At 44.9% G+C, this 20,500-nt stretch overlaps 1 protein-coding gene across 1 annotated transcript in view; it reads right to left on the bottom strand.

Moving 5' to 3' along the window:
* The window catches only part of LOC126482030 (multiple PDZ domain protein), a 1,476,438-nt gene that overhangs the window by 1,413,661 nt on the left and 42,277 nt on the right, over window positions 1-20,500 (bottom strand). The gene's annotated exons all lie outside the window — the stretch shown is intronic.

Raw genomic sequence — 20,500 nt, 5'->3', positions numbered from 1 at the left:
GACGGTGAACACTGAACACGAAACACGACGGCACACACTAGACACTAATGGCGATGATTTCCGGCGCGCGAATGTCCACGTAGCGTGTGCGAGTCCGGGGACCTGCCAAGAGAGGATGAGGTGGGGGGGGGGGGGGGAGAGGGAGAGGGGAGAGCAGAGATGCCATGGGGAAAGGAGGAAGGGGGAGGGAAAGCCCGGGGGAAGAGGGATGGAGGAAGAGGGATGGGGGGAAAAGGCGAGAGAAGGGAGGGAGGGTGATTCTCTCTCTCATTACAGCTCCTTTTATACGCGATTGTCATGCGCAGTCACTGACGTTTCGCTGTCCAACGCCATCTGTCGGACATTTTGTGAACTTAGTTTTTTTTTGTTCTAATAAAACCCCACGTCATTCCAAGCATGTGTGTCAATTTTTACCTCTCTATCTACACTATTCCGTGGTTTATTAAGTTTTCAAATTTATACTGACTTTTTGATCACCCGGTATTTGTCGATCACAGTATTACTGCACTTGGGACTGAAGGAGCTTCGGTCGGCTTACTGCGAGTTTTTATCGTGATATTTCACGAGGACATGCTGAACCACTTGATATGCACAACTGTTCTGGAAGCCTGTACAGTCCATTGCATTTTTTCTTAATCACCTCCGTACTTGTTCACTTTAACGTCACCATGTGTTTCCGATAACAGCCACGGGGAAGGGAAGTCCAGTAATATCGTGGTCGGAAGTACAGCTCTCAACGCTGGTCCCTCCTGTGAGTTCTCTGAATAGGCACCCTACATCAACTTGAACCTGCTTACGGGATTAATGTCTAGGATTTCCTCTGTAATTTTTATACCTCGTTGTTCCCTCAATTACCAAATTGACGACACTGGTTTCTCAAGATATGTGCTATTAACCGATCCTTTCTTTTAGTCCAGTTCTGCCGAAAATTCCCTTTTCTTTAATTCGACGCAGTACCTACCCATTAGCTATTCGATCTAACCATCTAATATTCAGGATTACTGAGCAATGCACACTTATGCGTTTGGCAGAGGGTTCACATAACCACTTTAAGACTATTTATCGACCGTTCCACTCTCGAATAGCACGTGAGAGAAATAAACACCAGAACCTTTCTGTGCGAACTCTGACTTATCTTACTTCGTCACGATGGTCATTTATCCCTATGGTTGAAACTGAAAAGTACTGTATTCCGGCATTCGGAGGAGAAGAAAAAAAAGCTGTTCTTTTTCTTTTTTTACTTTTCCGATGTCTGTAAATCTTATCTGGTGAGGATCTCTTACCTCGCAGCAATACTTCAGAACAGAAGAGACAAGTGTAGATGGGTAGCGTCTTCAGGGTAATTCCATGAAAAGTGAAAGCTTTCTTATGTCTGTAACACTTCCTGTTCCTTCCTTTAGTGGCACACCAACCGAGCTTGCATCATCAAAGCTTCGCTGTACATTGTTCATATTCAGGTCTCTCTCTTTATATTTTCATGTTTATACTTTAATGTCAGTTGAACAAAACATGCGCCCGTTACCATGAAATGACTCTTTAGTAGATCTGTTGCACTTTCCAAGCGTTCTGCCGATAAGAGGAAGTCTTTGTTCGTTTTCTTCATATCATTTGTAAAGCATGATTCGAATTTAAATTGTTGGTAGTTATTTAGATGAATGATGAACCTCAAATTTGTTACATTTCTATGATAAATCGTCTAATCGCAATTTTAAGGAGTTTTCATTATTACTCATGTGGAAGACTTAACACTTTAGCTAGCTTAGGGTCAGTTGCTGCTTTTCGCACCATGCTGATATCTTGTCAGAATCATTTTGTAATTCATTATAATATTATGACGACTTGAGTATACAGTAAACGATGGCGTCACCTGCAAACAGTCGCCGGCCGGGGTGGCCGCGCGGTTCTAGACGCTACAGTCTGGAACCGCGCGACTGCTACGGTCGCAGGTTCGAATCCTGCCTCGGGCATGGGTGTGTGTGATGTCCTTAGGTTAGTCAGTTTTAAGTAATCCTAAGTTCTAGGAGACTGATGGCTTCAGAAGTTAAGTCCCATAGTGATCAGAGCCATTTGAACCATTTTGCAAACAGTCTAAGAGAATTGCTAAGATTTCCACACCTGCATTGTCTTCTAAATAAACATCAAAAAACAGCAGAGGGCTTACAACGCTGCCCCTGGGGGGAAGCTGCACAGAAGTACGGTTTCATTGGACGTTTGCCTGTGGATTGACTGTAGGCAGAGTGCAGCCTTCCTTTGTCGCGGCACCAGGTGGGGGCGGATGGCGTGCCCATCGGTCTCGCCGCCTTTTACTCCGTACACAACCGGCAGTCAGTCACTGGAGTCACAAGGGAAACACAGAACCAACGGGTCACCAGTTTTCTCATCTTTCGCGCGGTCGTAGTACTTGCTTCGACGTAACAAGAGTTGCTCAAGTACGATGTGCTTCTCAAGCGTTTTGGAAAACTCTAGGTCCTAAGTTATACGTGCCTGTTGAATGGCATACACGAGCTCGGCCATAGCGCAGCGGTGTAGACGCCAGACTTGATGTCTGTGCGGTGCTGCGTTCCAGTCTCGTCTTCCGTTTTTCTCTTATCTTCCACCGACCACTCGTATGATTCTTCTGTTGATGTCGAAGATCCTGGTAACTGCTCCATTTCAAAACAACAGTAAACTTATCTTTGCAGATTTCAGTAACAAACGAGCTTCCTCAGGGTTATTAACTGTTGACTAACAACTCTGTTACTTTGGGTATGCAAATAAAATGATCTGCAAACACAGTGAATAGGAAAGCAGGCCCATTCCACGAAAAAAGGATGCAACTGCTTTTTACTGATGCCCCAGAGGCAAAACAAATAAAGTGCACATTATTCGAAGTACGAGTTTCATCGCGTTAAGCGCACATGAACAAATCGATAAATAAGTCTTCATTTCAACACAATTCCTTGTTATATCTCAATTATACCTCACCTCGAATGTACTACTATCATCATCATTGTTATTTTTCGCCGCGCGGTATTAGCCGAGCGGTCTCAGGCGCAGCAGTCATGGACCGTGAGGCTGATCCCGGCGAAGGTTCGAGTCCTCCCTCGGGCATGGGTGTGTGTGTGTTTGTCCTTAGGATAATTTAGGTTAAGTAGTGTGTAAGCTTAGGGACTAATGACCTTAGCAGTTAAGTCCCATCAGATTTCACACGCATTTGAACATTTTTTGTTATTTTTCCTTTCCGTAGAAACACGATTTGTCGTAGCAATACAAATATTTGATGAAGCAAAAAATAAAAAAAAGTAAATGACGACATTCGGTCGTTTGCAGACAGACTTCTTAGCCTGGCGCCTTGGCGGTTGTGCTAAAACAGTTGCTCGACGGCTGGCGTTCTCATGTAGTATTCAAAAGCCTCGTACAATTCTGAACCTCGTTTTCTCTAAAACGCTGAGAAACGTATAATAAAAGAGCATTACTGTTATATCAAAGTACGTACTACAACCGTTTGAAAGATGAGCAAAATCGGCGATCCGTTGAATGTATGCTCCTGTTGTTAGTCACAACTTTTAAGCACCAAGAGCTTATGACCGCAGCTGTTAAAGTTGCAACGATCACATACGTCTAGCTATGAGGAAGGCACAAGCCCAAAAACACCACAAACATATTGACACATACACACAATTTTTATTTTTGTTTGGGACAATGGTAAACATTGGCCCAGAAATAAATTAGAATACTCCTGATCCCCTGGTTCCGACCAAGGTTTTCAGGAGGTTTTCCTTGATTATCAGGTGAATGCTGGAACTTAAAGTCGCCTCCGAAATATTCGCTACTAGGATCCAGTCTGCCTCCAACGTCCCCGTACCTGCCGGGACATTGGCTGTAAAGAAACGGGACTACTTAACGGGATGGATCTCACGAAGCCTGCTATGCTGCGTGGAGTATATAATGAAAAGTAAACAAAAAAATGCTGGGGCAAAACTTAGATTTGCTATGAGAACCCTAAGGAAATGTAAATAACGAATGAAACAGGTTTCTTCCAAAACCCCTACCAATTATTGGGTATTTTTCGTCTGTTTCGGTCGCCTACCTAGTCGGATTCATGGAAGAGGTAGAAAAGATTCAAAAGGTAGCTGCACGATTCGTTACGGGTTTGTATAGCCAGCGTAACAGAGTGGAGATCACATACTGTTTGACAACAGTGTTAGCGGTCATTCAGGTCTCTCATAGGTTCAAAATGGCTCTGGGACTTAACATCTGAGGTCATCAGTCCCCTAGAACTTAGAAATACTTAAACCTAACTAACCTAAGGACATCACACACATCCACGCCCGAGGCAGGATTCGAACCTGCGACCGGAGCGGTCACGCGGCTCCGGACTGAAGCGCCTAGACCGCACGGCCACACCGGCCGGCTCATAGGTTCTGACTGCGGTGACACTAGATAGAGCAACCGCGTAATTCGAGCCGTGGAAAGGGCAAAAACTTAAGTCAAACTAAGAGTGTGAGTTCTAAGGAAATGTAATTGGTGCAAGAAGGTCGTTTGGCGAACTCTTCTTCGACCAGTTCTAGAGTGTGCCTGGGACCTTTAACTAATTGTATTCACGGAAGAGATCGAAAAGCTTGAAAGCAAAACCTGCGCGATTCTTCTTCTTTTAGCTAGCGTGTGTCACGAAAAGCGCTTATCGAACTGCTGTTTGAGACTTTACAACAGGGAGGTCGTGTATCGCCACAGAATACCAAGTACCTGCGTTCCAAAATGAATCAACAAACATTTTTGCTGTGAACAGACGCGATTCACATTATCATCTGCGGGCATCGCTGTCTAGTTTTTACTGTATTGTTATTAGCTGTTCGACGATGCGAAGCTAATTGTCCTTTCTATCTTTTAATCATGTTAGGATAATATAAGGCACCATCTCTTTTAATCAGATTTGAACATCGCCACTATTGAAAAAATCACTAGTCTGAAGACTGCCTTTGTAAACATCGACTAGAATTGAACAAACAAGAAACCTATTACTGCCTCAAACATACATATGGCACAATGCCGACGATGGCAAAATGAAACATACGGGCTATTACTGGCATTCTTTAATCTGCACTTTTTGTGGTTTCTCCACTGTCATGAAACCATGGAGCTGAACACACAGTGAGACAGTGTGTGTATTGTTCAATCTCTGAGATTCTTGCCAACGTAGAAGCCACAAAAATTGGAGACAAAAAACTGAACCGAGTACTAGCTAAGTTCCAGACAACAGGCAGTTGCATGAGCAACAGAATGTACTATTAAGAAACTCAATGGAATCTACTCATGGATAATGAAAGTGAAACTACACTGAAACGTGTATGGGTTAAAGAGAAGAACACGGTGTTTTCTCAATGCTCAACGCAGAATCCTTTTTCCAGAACAACCGATTTTAAAGGAAACATGGACACAAAAAGTGATTTAGATGAACATGTACAGGGTTGCAACGGTGCGTTCATTTCCTCTATTTGAACAAAAAAACTAGTTACACTTCCTTTATAGGCCGAAAGTTTGGCTGGTTGTCGTTATGCAAAGAATGAACACTGTGAAATACTGTAAGTTCGTAAAAAAAGCCAAATCCGGCGTTTTGGTGTGAGAAATCCAGTGAGAGTCACACACCAAACATAGACTGAGCTCACAGAGTAGGTCGGCAACGAGAGGGCAGCCGACTGTACGTTGCAAGCACGTAGACTGAATACGACACTGGCTGGTTGCTGCTACTACCATAACACGAAATGCTCAGCTTCCAGCTGTGGCCAGAGGCCAAACACTTGGCGATGTTGCTGCAATCGCAACTAAAGCATTAGGCGTAACGGATGTGATTCATTCCGTGCTGGGCAGGTACCGCAGTAACGTTCGACTTGCGGTGCAGGTCGGGCAGTTTCGTTCCCTCTCACACGTGGACCTCCTATCCCACAGCGCTAGTTTTTGCGTTGCTGGCGTGAGCAGTTTTTTCGTAGAACTGTCGCTCCGAGTCCTCGAAGCGATCACGGCGGAGCGGCAGCCCAGCCATTTAGCGAACAGCTTTAGTACAATACGAATAAGGTAGCTCACGTACGCGTTTTAAGGCGCGGTTTTGTGCTGTCTGCGGAATCCGTACTGGCTTAGCGTCGCTTTGGAGGCAGCTGTATCCCGCTCCGGATAGCGCGAGATCAGGCTACGGGACGGGACGTGGCGGAGGAGCCCATTGCGTTGTATTGGCTGCCTGCGGGGTTGGTGAGCAGCGCTATTTGGCGAAAGTCGTTCTAGCGAATGTGGCGTACGTTTCCTTGCACCTGTCCATCGCGTTTTCTCGACACGGACCAAGAAGTATACAGCGCTGCATCTTGTTCGGTACCCAAGCGTGGCTTCCCATACCAGACATAGGCGCTTTTCGAAGGCCCTTCCTATAAACAAATAAAATGACACTGATTAAAATGTTCGCCAATAAAAAACCGAAGCGGAATTTTCGTCCAAAAATTATCTGTACTTTCTGCAGGCGACGTTTCTTACCCATAGAAAAGTAGATGCGGATTCTGCGGACGGGGTACGTGACAGTTTGTTACAGTCTCTGCCCTGTCTCCACCCTAACCTCCCCCCAACCACCCACCCAAACATAACTTGCCAATCCCCTACTTTCAAAGTGTGACAGGTGTGCATGATTTTAATAATAGCAAGAATAAAACTTATAGGGTGAACCAGAAACCCATCGACAAAAATCCTGAGTTGCTCAAGGATATTTCTGAGTTCAAAAATGGTTCAAATGGCTCTGAGCACTATGGGACTTAACATCTGAGGTTATCAGTCCCCTAGAACTGCTTAAACCTAACTAACCTAAGGACATCACACACATCCACGTCCGAGGCAGGATTCGAACCTGCGACCGTAGCGGTCGTGCGGTTCCAGCCTGTAGCGCCTAGAACCGCTCGGCCACCCCGGCCGGCGCAATAGGGAATATTTACGTCATAGCAAGAGTGGGAATATGGGTGTAAGAGAACTACAAACGTGATATGAGCACTGCTTTTGGCCAATAGCTGGACAAAATAACTTGCCGATTTACAGCCCTCCTGAAAAGCGTATGACACTGCAATTCATACCGTCTGAAAGCAGAGGAGAAATTCAGCCTCTGGATGTTTGTTTTTTCCGTGCCTATAAAACATACTGTGGCTACGTCTTAAAGGAAAGCCAGTTTCATCTAAGCTCCACGACGAACTGTTTAGTATTCGGTTGCATGCCATCACATTCCATCAGTTCTCATCAGCCTATTACACGACTATGCTTCTATATGCATTCTTTAAGAGTGGACACCTAGCTCAACGTCCTGCGCGGTTTCTAACTCCCAAGTAGTTGCCTTCGATCTCGATGGTCGAACCTTTGTGATCACTGTGGCGGGTCGTTTTTCATTCGGTGCTCATGATGAAAGTTAATCGTTTGTTTTGAACATTTTCTGAATGCCGACAATGTCCATTTTGTGAAGAGATCACATAGAAGATTGATTTCTGCACCTGCCGGACAGTCACTTTCTGTCGCCCTCCAGAGGCACATCGTGTATGATTAGCAGCTGACATTTTTCCTGATATAAGTCTTAACACAAAAGTTTCAAATGGCTCTGAGCACTATGGGACTTAACATCTATGGTCATCAGTCCCCTAGAACTTAGAACTACTTAAACCTATCTAACCTAAGGACATCACACAACACCCAGCCATCACGAGGCAGAGAAAATCCCTGACCCCGCCGGGAATCGAACCCGGGAACCCGCGCGTGGGAAGCGAGAACGCTACCGCACGACCACGAGCTGCGGGCCACAAAAGTTTCAAATGAGTTTTACTGAAGACTGAACTTGCGACCTCGCAGTCAAGGAGTTCCCTGTTTGTTTACATGCTACATTATTCTCTGAAGTTCGCCTTTGAAATTTGGAAAATTATATGAAAAAATACAAACGCTTGTACTAAAATATAGGGGGGGGGGGGTGAGGGCAGAGGAGGACGTGATAAGTTCCACGAACATATGCCATCCCCATCCCCTATGGATACGCTCTTTGAGAAAAGTCGCCCTGTATTACGCGTATAGTGGTGCAGCAACTTCCGATCACAAATCAAAATCGGCGTCGGAAATAGACGTGCGGCTCGGTAGATTGCAGCTGGTTTATTGAGGGAGCCTACACGGAGAATAGGCGGGTCGGTGGCGACCGTGCGGTGGACAGGCGCTGAGCAATGGCAGCGGAGTGTCCATATTCATGAGCCGGCCTCAGCAGGAAGCTGGCGCCGGAAAACTGCGGCCCAGAGCCGCTACGCGCGAGCCGCCCCAAAACGCCCTCGCTGCGTTCCGGGCCCGGTTTTATTGATGTAGCAATCTGCACCGCAAGTGGCAGCCGCCCGCTCGCGCTGCAGTCGGCCGCATATAACTGACACACCACACCGCGCTACCACTCCACTGCCGCCGCTGTGAAATCCGGCCTCCTGCTGCTCTTCCATTAGCCGCGTGCCGCATATCAGTCCTCTTCCGTTCGCTGCTTCTGTGGCCGAACTCTCGAAAATGAATTGTTCCGTCAAATTCCTCCGTTACCTATTTCTCCAAAACATTTAGAATTCCCGTACATCTACACACTGCACGGAGGGTACTCCGTCTACCAATATCACTTTTCCCTTTCTCTATTTCAGTCGCGAATGGTTGGCGAAAAGAATGATTGCTCGTAAACTTCTGTGTGGTCTCGCATCTCTCTAATTTTACCTTCGCGGTATTTTAACGAGATACACACTACTGGCCGTTAAAATTGCTACACCAAGAAGAAATGCAGATGATAAACGGGTATTCATTACTAAAACTGACATGTGATTACATTTTCATGCAATTTGGGTACATAGATCCTGAGAAATCAGTACCCAGAACAACCATCTCTGGCCGTAATAACGGCCTTGATACGCCTGGGCATTGAGTCAAACAGAGCTTGGAAGGCGTATACAGGTGCAGCTGCCCATGCAGCTTCAACACGATACCACATTTCATCAAGAGTAGTGACTGGCGTATTGTGACGAGCCAGTTGCTCGGCCACCATTGATCAGACGTTTTCAATTGGTGAGAGATATGTAGAAAGTGCTGGCCGGGGCAGCAATCGAACATTTTCTGTATCCAGAAAGGCCCGTACAGGACCTGCAACATGCGGTCCTGCACTATCCTGCTGAAATGTAGGGTTTCGCGGGGATCGAATGAAGGGTAGAGCCACGGATCGTAATACACCTGAAATGTAACGACCACTGTCCAAAGTGCCGTCAATGCGAACAAGAGGTGACCGAGACGTGTAACCAATGGCACCCCATACCATCACGCCGGGTGATACGCCAGTATGGCGATGACGAATACACGCTTCCAATGTGCGTTCACCGTGATGTCGCCAAACACGGATGCGACCATCATGATGCTGTAAACAGAACCTGGATTCATCCGAAAAAATGACGTTTTGCCATTCGTGCACCCAGGTTCGTCGTTGAGTACAACATCTCAGGCGCTCCTGTCTGTGATGCAGCGTCAGGGGTAACCGCAGCCATGGTCTCCGAGCTGATAGTCCATACTGCTGCAAACGTCGTCGAGCTGTTCGTGCAGATGGTTGTTGTCTTGCAAACGTCCCCATCTGTTGACTCGGGAACCGAGACGTGGCTACACGAACCGTTACAGCCATGCGGATAAGATGCCTGTCATCTCGACTGCTAGTGACACGAGGCCGTTGGTATCCATCATGGCATTCCGTATTACCCTCGTGAACCCACCGATTCCATATTCTGCTAACAGTCATTGGATTTCGACCAACGCGAGCAGCAATGTCGCTTTACGATTAACCGCAATCACGATAGGCTACAATCCGATCTTTATCAAAGACGAAAACGTGATGGTACGCATTTCTGCTCCTTACACGAGGCATCACAACAACGTTTCACCAGGGAACGCCGGTTAACTGCTGTTTGTGTTTGAGAAATGGGTTGGAAACTTTCCTCATGTCAGCACTTGGTAGGTGTCGCCACCGGCGCCAACCTTGTGTGAATGCTCTGAAAAGCTAATCATTTGCATATCACAGCATGTTCTTCCTGTAGGTTAAATTTCGCGTCTGTAGCACGTCATCTTCGTAGTGTAGCAATTTTAATGGCCAGTAGTGTACGTAGGAGGAAGCAATATTTCGGTTGACCCTTTGAGAAATCTCTCTCGGAAATTTAATAGTAAACCAACCCGTAATGCAGAGTGCCACTTTCGTAGCACCTGTCATTGTATATGAATGAGCATCACAGTGACGCCTTCACGCTGATTAAATGAACCCTTAACGAAATGCGGTGCTCTTCTTTGCATCTTCTCTAATGCCTCCATCAATCTATTTGGTACAGATCCCAGCCTGAGGGGCAAGATTCAATAATTGATCGAACGAGAGCTTTGTAAGGTACCTCCTTTGTGGATGCACTACACTTTCTGAGGATTCTTCCAAACAAACTCATTCTGCCATCTGCTTTCGAATAACATCCTTCCTGTGAAATACAACTAGCTCTTTATTCACATGAAGTGCAGAGTGCTATTGACTAGGGATTTCAAATGGTTTCCGTATTTCTGGATTTCCGGAAGGTTTTTGACAGTGTACCACACAAGCGGTTTGTAGTGAAATTGCGTTCTTATGGAGTATCGTCTCAGTTATGTGACTGGATTTGTGATTTCCTGTCAGAGAAAAAAATGGCTCTGAGCACTATGGGACTTAACATCTATGGTCATCAGTCCTCTAGAACTTAGAACTATTTAAACCTAACTAACGTAAGCACATCACACACATCCATGCCCGAGACAGGATTCGAACCTGCGACCGTAGCAGTCGCGCGGATCCGGACTGAGCGCCTAGAACCGCTAGTCCACCGCGGCCGGCCCTGTCAGAGAGGTCACAGATCGTAGTAATTGACGGAAACTCATCAAGTAAAACGGAAGTGATTTCTGGCGTTCCCCAAGGTAGTGTTATAGGCCCTTTGCTGTTCCTTGTCTATATAAACGAGTTGGGAGACAATCTCAGCAGCCGTCTTCGGTTGTTTGCAGATGACGCTGTCGTTTATTGACTAATAAAGTCATCAGAAGATGAAAACAAACTGCAAAACGATTTAGAAGAAATATCTGAATGGTGTGAAAAGTGGCAATTGACCCTAAATAACGAAAAGTATGAGATCATCCACATGAGTGCTAAAAGGAATTCGTTGAATTTCGGCTACACGATAAATAAGTCTAACCTAAAAGCCGTAAATTCAACTAAATACCTAGGTATTACAATTACCAACAACTTAAATTGGAAGGAACACACAGAAAATGTTGTGGGGAAGGCTAACCAAAGACTGCGTTTTATTGGAAGGACACTTAGAAAATGTAACAGATCTACTAAGGAGACTGCCTACATTACGCTTGTCCTTCCTCTTTTAGAATACTGCTGCGCGGTGTGGGATCTTTAGCAGATAGATCTGACAGAGTACATCGAATGAGTTCAAAGAGGGGCAGCACGTTTTGTATCATCGCGAAATATGGGAGATAGTACCACAAACATGATACGTGAACTGGAGTGGCAATCATTGAAACAAATCATTGAAATTTCAATCACCAGTTTTCTCCTCCGATTGCGAAAACATTCTGTTGGCACGCACCTACATAGGGAGAAATGATCATCACGATAAACTAAGAGAAATCAGGTAAAATAAGAGAAATCAGGGCTCGCACGGAAAAATTTAAGTGCTCGTTTTTCCTGCGTGCCGTTCGACAGTGGAACGGTAGAGAGACAGCTTGAGGATGGTCCATTGAACCCTCTGCCAGGCAATTTATTGTGAATAGTAAACACGTAGATGTAGATGTAGACTGACCTCCAACTATCTGAACACTGTAAACTCACCGGCCAACGTTAATGTGACACTGTACTCCTTCCCCATGCACGTCTTTTCAGGGACGAATTCGGCACTGACTTCATTTTTATGGATGACATTGTGCAACCACATCAAACTCCAACGTGGAGGATCTCTTGGAATGAGAGAATATTCGGCGAATGGACCCGTCTGGCCGTTCGCCACGTGAGAAATGCGTTGGGGAGGACTATTGCAGGAAGTCCACATGCACCCACCACCGTCCACCAGTTGTGAACCGCGCTGGTGGAAGAGTGTAACGCGCTGTCACAACTCCTCCTGATCTTTATCGCCAGTATTGGAGCGTGCTGCAGATCATGTCTTACTGTCGGTAGTGATCAAACACCCTTTTAAGAACTATGTCCCGCCTTCTGTAATGCCCAGAGGACCATCATAAATCGCGATGACTTCAGTATAATTATTGTCTTCGTATAAAAGTGTCATTTCTGTTCGTCTCGTTGCATATTTCTTTCAGTTGCCTTCTCTACTGTACTCTACTGTATTGTAGCAATTCTTAATACGTAGAGACCAAGCTTCATCGACCTATTATGTTACTTGGCAGTGGCACATGAAGAGAAAATATCTTTCGCTCTTTAAGTTTTGCACTCTAGTGGATTTTTCCTCAGAAAATGCGTCGGCGAAGCTGCCGTGCGGTGACGTCACGCCGCCCCTGCGAACGATTCCCTTGTGGAGCCTTCAAGCACTGCTAACGTCGTTACTCTCTTGCCTGCCTGCAGTTCCCGGGAGGCCTCTAACATGACTTCAGCGGGCATCGCAACACAGGAGAGCAGAGACCAAGCTGACAGTGGAGAGGGCTCCCATTATGCGTTTCGGTAAGCAACTCGAGCGCAACGCCTTACTTGCTCTCGCTGTAGAGACAGCACTTAACGGCCTAGATTAACTGGTAAGTAAATTGTACATTCTTGCCGGCCGGTGTGGCCGTGCGGTTCTAGGCGCTTCAGTCTGGAACCGTGTGACCGCTACGGTCGCAGGTTCGAATCCTGCCTCGAGCATGGATGTGTGTGATGTCCTTAGGTTAGTTAGGTTTAATTAGTTCTAAATGGCTCTGAGCACTATGGGACTCAACTGCTGAGGTCATAAGTCCCCTAGAACTTAGAACTACTTAAACCTAACTAACCTAAGGACAACACACACATCCATGCCCGAGGCAGGATTCGAACCTGCGACCGTAGCGGTCGCGCGGTTCCAGACTGTAGCGCCAGAACCGCTCGGCCACCAGCGGCCGGCAATTAGTTCTAAGTTGTAGGCGACTGATGACGTCAGACGTTAAGTCCCATAGTGCTTAGAGCCATTTGAACCATTTGTACATTCTTGATTGTCACAACAGAAGATACCCTCCCGCGTGATACTTGTGCTGTTTATATGTACTCTTCTATGAATGCGGAAATGAAACAGAGGCTGATGTCAACCACCTCGTCTTTCGCTGTGTCTCTTTGAGAGTTCAACAAGAACAGCTAATATGATTTTAATGTTTATGATATGCAAGACACAGATTTAATATTTTCTTACTAGTGTAAAAATTGTACTGAAATACTCTGTTCTGTTACTTTACCAGTTCAACATCTTAAGATGTTATAATTTTAGAAGGATATTCAGTAGCAAAGGAGACTTAAATTTTAATTAAAATTAACTTTATTAATGCGATTACAATAGCATAAACAGAGATAAGTTGTGTGAGAAAATGGAAGAGTTTGGAGAACCAGAGAAGATTACAAAATCAAACGTTCAAATGTGTGTGAAATCTTATGGGACTTAACTGCTAAGGTCATCAATCCCTAAGCTTACACACCACTTAACCTAAATTATCCTAAGGACAAACACACAACCCATGCCCGAGGGAGGACTCGAAGCTCCGCCGGAACCAGCCGCTCAGAGAAGATTGCAAATCTTGTAAAAGTTACACTGATGGTTTCGAAAGAGATAGTGAAAATGTAATAACATTCCACAGCTTTCTACTTAAAAACAGGAGTCAGGCAAGGAGATGGAACATCACGGCTCTCCTTCAATATTACGACAGGAGTTCAATAAGCAATGCAACAAATTTTTTTTTCTGGAAGTAGGTTGGTTCTATTAAGGTTTAGAATCCACTATATTATTCCATATTCTTTTGGCTACAAAACCCTGTTTTTCAACATAATCCCCGTAAAATGCGACGCCCTTGTGCCACCATACTGGGAGGGCCTGTTTGCCTGTATGGTACCTCTCAGTTGTTGATATCGAAGCCAAATCTTGCTGCACCTATAACCTCCCCATCACCCTCGTACTGCTTCCCGCGGAGTGCATCCTTCAGCGGACCATGGACCATGGGCTCCCGGATTCGATCTTCGGCCAGATCGGGTCTTTTCTCCGCCCGGAGAGTGGGTGTTTGTGTTGTCCTCCTCATTTTATCATCATTCTGGTATATGGGTATATGACGAGACTGGATAGTGAAAAGATTGGAATTTGTACGGGCGCTGATAAACACGCCATTGAGCGCCACCCTCCGAAACCAAAAATAATAATCATCATGATCGCCATTGCCCCAAACAGATAGAAGCCGAAAGCTGCGAGATTCGGGCTGTAGGATGGATCAGAAAGATCAGTCCACTGAAATTCTGTCCTCTCGAGTGCGCAGACTTGTGTGAGGCCCGGCATTGTCATAAAGAAGGAGAATTTCGTTTGCATTTTTGTGGCGACGATCACGCTGAAGTCGTTTCTTCAATTTGCTGAGGGTAGCATAATACACTTCTGAGTTCATCGTTGCACCATGAGGGAGACATTAAACAGAACAACCCCTTCACACTCTCAGAAGACCGTCGCCATGCCTTTGCCGGCTGAGGGAGCGCCTTTTTTCTTCGGAGGAGAAATGGTGTGGTGCTACTCCATTGATTGCCGTCTTGTCTCCGGTTCGAAGTAGTGAACCCATATTTCATTGCCTGTGACGATGTTCGAAAGAAAAGTTGTTACGATCAACCTCGTAACACGCAAGCAGTTCCCCACAGGTGATCCTTCGTTGCTCTTAGGGTCTTATGTTGCGCGACCCAACCGGTGGACGAGTGTGCCAGCACTAATAACAGAGACGACCAGTTGTGCACCGAGGTGTTTGATTGTAATCCGTCAATCAAATCGAGTAACTGTGTCCGCACGTTCCAACATTGCAGGAGTCACAGCTGTGTGCGGAGGCTCAGCACGCCGGAGATCGCCCAGATCTGTGCGATGGCGACTCACCGTGCTTTTGTTCGCAGCCAGGTCTCTGTAGACATTCTGCAACGGCCTATTAATATCCGCGATGCTATAGTTTTCCACCAAAAGGAACCCAGTGACAGCTCTGTGCTTGGAACGCACCTCCGTTAAAAGTGTCGTTTTGAAGGTTATGTATAGCGGCGCCACCTACAGGAATTTCGTGGAACTATAACAGGCTGAAGCGGGAATATTCCACAAAGTTCCACAACAAATTCTGCATTTTTTCAACCGAAACTGACCGTGAAAAAAAATGTGTTGCATTACTTATTGGACCCCCATCATATAATTGCAGGTAGCATTAGATTTAGCAAACGAAACAGAAGAGGAATTAACATAGGTAAAGAAATGAATGTACTTGCCATTGCAGATGATGTAACATTGATCGCTAAAAACATATGTGACCCTAAAATGCTGGCAAGAAAGCTACTTAAAATGTCGAGAAAACAAAATTCACGAGGGTAAAAAGAAATTACAAGAGAAAAACGCAAGAAACACTACAGATTGATAACCACGTGATTAAGAAGTGGATGAGTTTAAATATCTGGGGGTTGTGGTAAACAACAGAAATGATGAAGAAATGATTACGAGCGAGGATCAAAGCGACATCCAGGACGTCAATCACTCAAAAAATTGTCATCAAAAATTTTTTCAAAAGGAACAAAAATAAAGGAATGTAAAACAGTAATCACAGCAATGGTAGTATATGGAGAAAAGTAAAGTATATACAGACGAAGATAAAGGTTTTGGAAAATAAAATTCTGCGTAATATGTTTGGACCTATCTGTCAGGGAGGAGAAAGCCGAAGAAAAATTTTATGGAGGAATATAATGAACCAAATGTTGTTGGGGAAGCAAGACAAGCAGGGTGAAATGAGCCGGGTACGTCTATAGAAGAGAGGAGCGATCAAGATTGAGAGAAGTGCTAGAGAAGAAACCTGAAAGACGATGGCCTTCAGAGAGACCTAAAGTAATCTGGAGAGACCGGATGGCCAAGGATTTTCAGATACTTGGAACAAGGGCAGAAGACGCCGAGGATAAAATGATGTGGAGAACGCTAATTGAGGAGTCCAAAAATCGACTGCTGTTTGCGAGGCCAGGTGAGTAAGTAAGCAGTGCAACTGCAGTAACCTGTAATGTTTATTATGGTCTCTTTACAACCATCTAAACACGAGGTGGCTGTATGGTTCTTTAATTTCCACTGTCCTTTTGCCAACTCTTTACTAACTTGTTAAGTAGAATAACTTGTTACTGTCGGTGTGCAGCTTACGTAAACGTGTGCACACAAAATGGTTGCAACGTCAGTGAAGAAACAATAAAAATAAATCAGATGAAATGATGACGCACGCGAATGGGGTGCGAGCGTTGATTGTTGTCAAAGTGCAGTTGAAATGCGCGATAAAGCGAAACGAATATGGGGAATTCCGTCGCATATGCGCTGCCTTTGTTTTGAGAATGGAAGCATACGCTCAGCGGGGCACCGGTTTTGCTCGTCTTTCGCAAGGTTGTAATATATAATTAGATGTAGCTAATGTTAGTCTAATATGATTCGCTTTTGAAGCGTTTTCGAGAAATCGGGGTTCAAAGTTTTATGACTGTTGAATACTAGACCAGAGCGGACATCGAGCAGTGGCTTCAGCGCAACCTGCTAAGGCGCTGTACTACAGATATGTCCGTACTGCGTTCGAGTCACGCCATTTTCTTTTTCCTTATTTTCCACCAAACCCTTGTATAGCTACAATATATCAGATTTCTCCGGAAAGGAATAATGATAATAATCCATTGGAACTTACGACAAAATTATCAACTTCTGCTGGCAAGGAACTGAGGGGACCATAAGCCAGGAGAAAGTTGTCGGAACCGAACACACGAAACTACTGAGCGACTTCTTATTTCAGACAGATTGGATTTTGGAACACGATATACCAGAAATTACAATTGTGGAGAAAAACAAAATATGAATGATGGACATTGCCACTTCAGGTTGTAGCAGAACCACCAAGAGAGAACTTGGAAAATCTTGCCAGACACTTCACAGTCGAACTACAGCAACTCTGGTGTTAACAGGTACAAGTGTTACACTGGTTCTCGGAGCAATGCCAAAAGATCCGAATGGAAATTTGAGAACCACTGGCACTGATAAAACATCCACCTGCCAAACACAAAATATCACATTACTGGGATCTGCACGTTTCAACCACCAGTACATTACGCTGTCTTAGAAGATTATGAAGTGTCCGACTAGCGATTAAATGCGAAATCCAGCATAATGACTTCAATTTCTGTGTTTACTGTTGTAATTCTAATAATGATTATCATTGTGGTACATTCGTGAAATAATTATCATTTATTTATCGATACATTCAAGTGCATATCGCACTGAAGTCATACTTGGCTACAGACACACATGCTTTGAATAATGTACATTGTATCTGAGATATTCACGTAAATGTATCGATCATTTCATCACGTATCAGTCATTTCATCATGATTCACGATTATATCTCTGTCAATCTACAGGTACTCTACAGGCATCGGCCAACCTGACATGGGGCTATGCCTCTGGCCAACCACTTTCAGGTCCTTTCCCTTCTACTACCCCGTAGATAGGAATGTTACTGGCCTTTAAACTAAAAAATACATATTCAGTAGCAACAGCGTTGAGCTGAAAGCTATACGTCAGTGCCCTCCTTAATACAGATTGGAACAACGGCGTTTTACATAGCTACCAAGAACAGTGTTTTATCTCACTTAAACGCACGCTAAGGGTGAAGACTTTTCTCTTGGAAGTGGGGAGTAGTGTTCCAGCAGTTTTTCTCATATCCCATCTCAACGTTGCCTGTATGAATCCAATGACGTTGCTGTTCTCAGGAACTAGTATCATGCTTTCTGTATATGGCAAGATGCGCCATCTTGCGACTAACGTCCACTGCGGCACTTCACAACAGCCTCTAGGCGGTGTATGAAGTCAGCTGTTCAACCTGTGAACTAGAACTCCTACCCTGAGAGTGCTGCCGTGCAGTTTTCAGTTCGCGAGTACATCTACATCTACATAGTTACTCTGCAATTCACACTTAAATGCCTGGCAGAGGGTTCATCGAACCATTTTCATACTACTTCTCTACCATTCCACTTTCGAATGGCGCGTGGAGAAAAGGAACACCTAAATCTTTCCGTTCGAGCTCTGATTTCTTTTATTTTATTATGAGTATTTTATTGTGAGTATCTGTTTTATTACGAGTATCTGTTTACCTCGTGTAACCTAACTGCTACTTTCTACGGCAGTGACCTGTTTTGTCTCTCTGGTTTCCTGTCTTCGAGTGTCCTCACTGGCTTCCTACAGCATCAAAGCTTAACAATACTTCAGTCAGTAAGTCGGTAATATATGACGCCTTCCGCTATGGAATAAAAATTGTTGACAATCACTTGGCTTGACTTTTACATACACGTATAAACATCAACATAAAACATTTGTTACATATACCACAATGAGTATCATTATTACTATTGTTCCTCTCTAGATAAACATGACGTGTTGCTACGATACAAAAGCTTGACGAAAGAAAAAAAAAATAAATAAATAAATAAATAAATAAAAGGAAAAATTGCGGGACTTGAATATAGTATGCGTAGCTTAGTAGTCTGCCGGGTTAGCGGCTGTTGCTAGAGGCTATTGTCTCGTATGGTACTAAAAAGGTTCACTGAACTTGCGAAATATAGCAAAAACGGTGACCCATTGGGCACGCTTAGCTCTCCTGCAAGCTGCGGGACCGTGACGAGTATAGCTATCGCACCCACAGCCGCCCGCTGGCCTGACAAGAGCCGCCTCGTGAGCCCCGTGCAGCAGGGCGGCTGGGACGCCGTGGCGTGTACAGACCGCCGGCGGCAGATCACAGCCCGCGGCCGCCACTCGACAGCTAATCAATGTCGCCGCCTTACCACGGGACGACAGCACTGTCGTCTGCCCCGCCGTGACGTCACCTTTTGTGGCACGCCGACGCCAGTCGCCAGCCTGCACCCGCACGAGGGTGGCCATTCCGCAAACGATACGAATGAGACCACCGAAACGGCACAGAAAAATTCAACAGCTGAACGGAATGTAGGTGCGTCATCACTCACGGAAACAGAAACTGCCGACGACAGAGAGATCGAAAATTTCAATGAAGCACGATGAATCAGAAAGATACCAAACGATCTACCCTGCCCGAGTAAAACTGTCATCACTGAATTCGTTATAGTTAGGGACGTTTCGGTAACACATTCGCTACGATGTTTGGCAAGCCTATCAATACCAGGGCCTAAAACTGTATTCATACCGCAGTTACATCCGAAGAGAAAAATCGGAACCTATAGTACTGCAACATATCTATGTTTATTTCTAAGCTTTTCTTGAACACAGAATGCCTTATTTACAATACAAGCTGGGCAAAACTTATGCTATGTTTCCATCAAACAACTTAAGTATGGCCGGTCGTTGTGGCCGAGCGGTTCTAGGCGCTTCAGTCCGGAACCGCGCTGCTGTTACGGTCGCAAGTTCGAATCCTGCATCGGGCATGGATGAGTGTGATGTCCTTAGGTTTAAGTAGTTCTAAGTCTAGGGGACTGATGACCTCAGATGTTAATTCCCATAGTGCTTAGAGCCATTTGAATCATTTTTTTGAACTTAAGTATGAAAAATACAGACGAAAGAATTAAATGAGAAATGATACCACCGAAAACAAAATACAGGCTTCGGCATAATTTTAGGCCACACATACGTGTCATTACTACAGTGAATCACGACAATTTTTTAAGACAACAGAACCCACTTAAAATATCCTTTTTTAAACATACAAAAGCGCCCATTTTGAAAACAAGGCAAAAAGTGGAAATTTAGCTACGTTTGCATCAACCACATCCAGTATAAAATCAATATTCGAACCACTTTCCCTTGGTAGAAGGTTCATACTTAATATTACTGCTACATGTTGCTGAAATCTAACACGTTTATTATACAGTATGATTGAAGAGTCGCGCACATCAAAATAAACGTGCCTATAAACAGGAGTAGCTCTGAATTCGTCCGACGGCCACCGTAATATAGCACTTCAGGTGCTATTCACAACAAACGAAGACGCCAGGTCGCACGACGTCTCTATTATTACACACTTCTTTGCTTGGTAAATATATCGTTTGCCCAAGAACAACAACTTTTCATTGCTCGACAGTGTTTTGCCAGTTGTTCGTATGGACACCGCGTAGACGCACTTCGTCGGAAATTTCCAGACACCGCAGAGCCGAGCAGTCCAACAATAACAGATTAAACTCCTTTCCGGGAATGCGGGTTAGCGTCTAACAGGGAAGAAAACCACGCGACCGGCTGTTTTGATGGAC

Source organism: Schistocerca serialis, chromosome 5 (assembly GCF_023864345.2).
Source record: "Schistocerca serialis cubense isolate TAMUIC-IGC-003099 chromosome 5, iqSchSeri2.2, whole genome shotgun sequence".
NCBI lineage: Eukaryota > Metazoa > Arthropoda > Insecta > Orthoptera > Acrididae > Schistocerca > Schistocerca serialis.
Note: the sequence above shows the minus strand (reverse complement) of the source record. Positions and strands in the feature narration are given on the sequence as shown.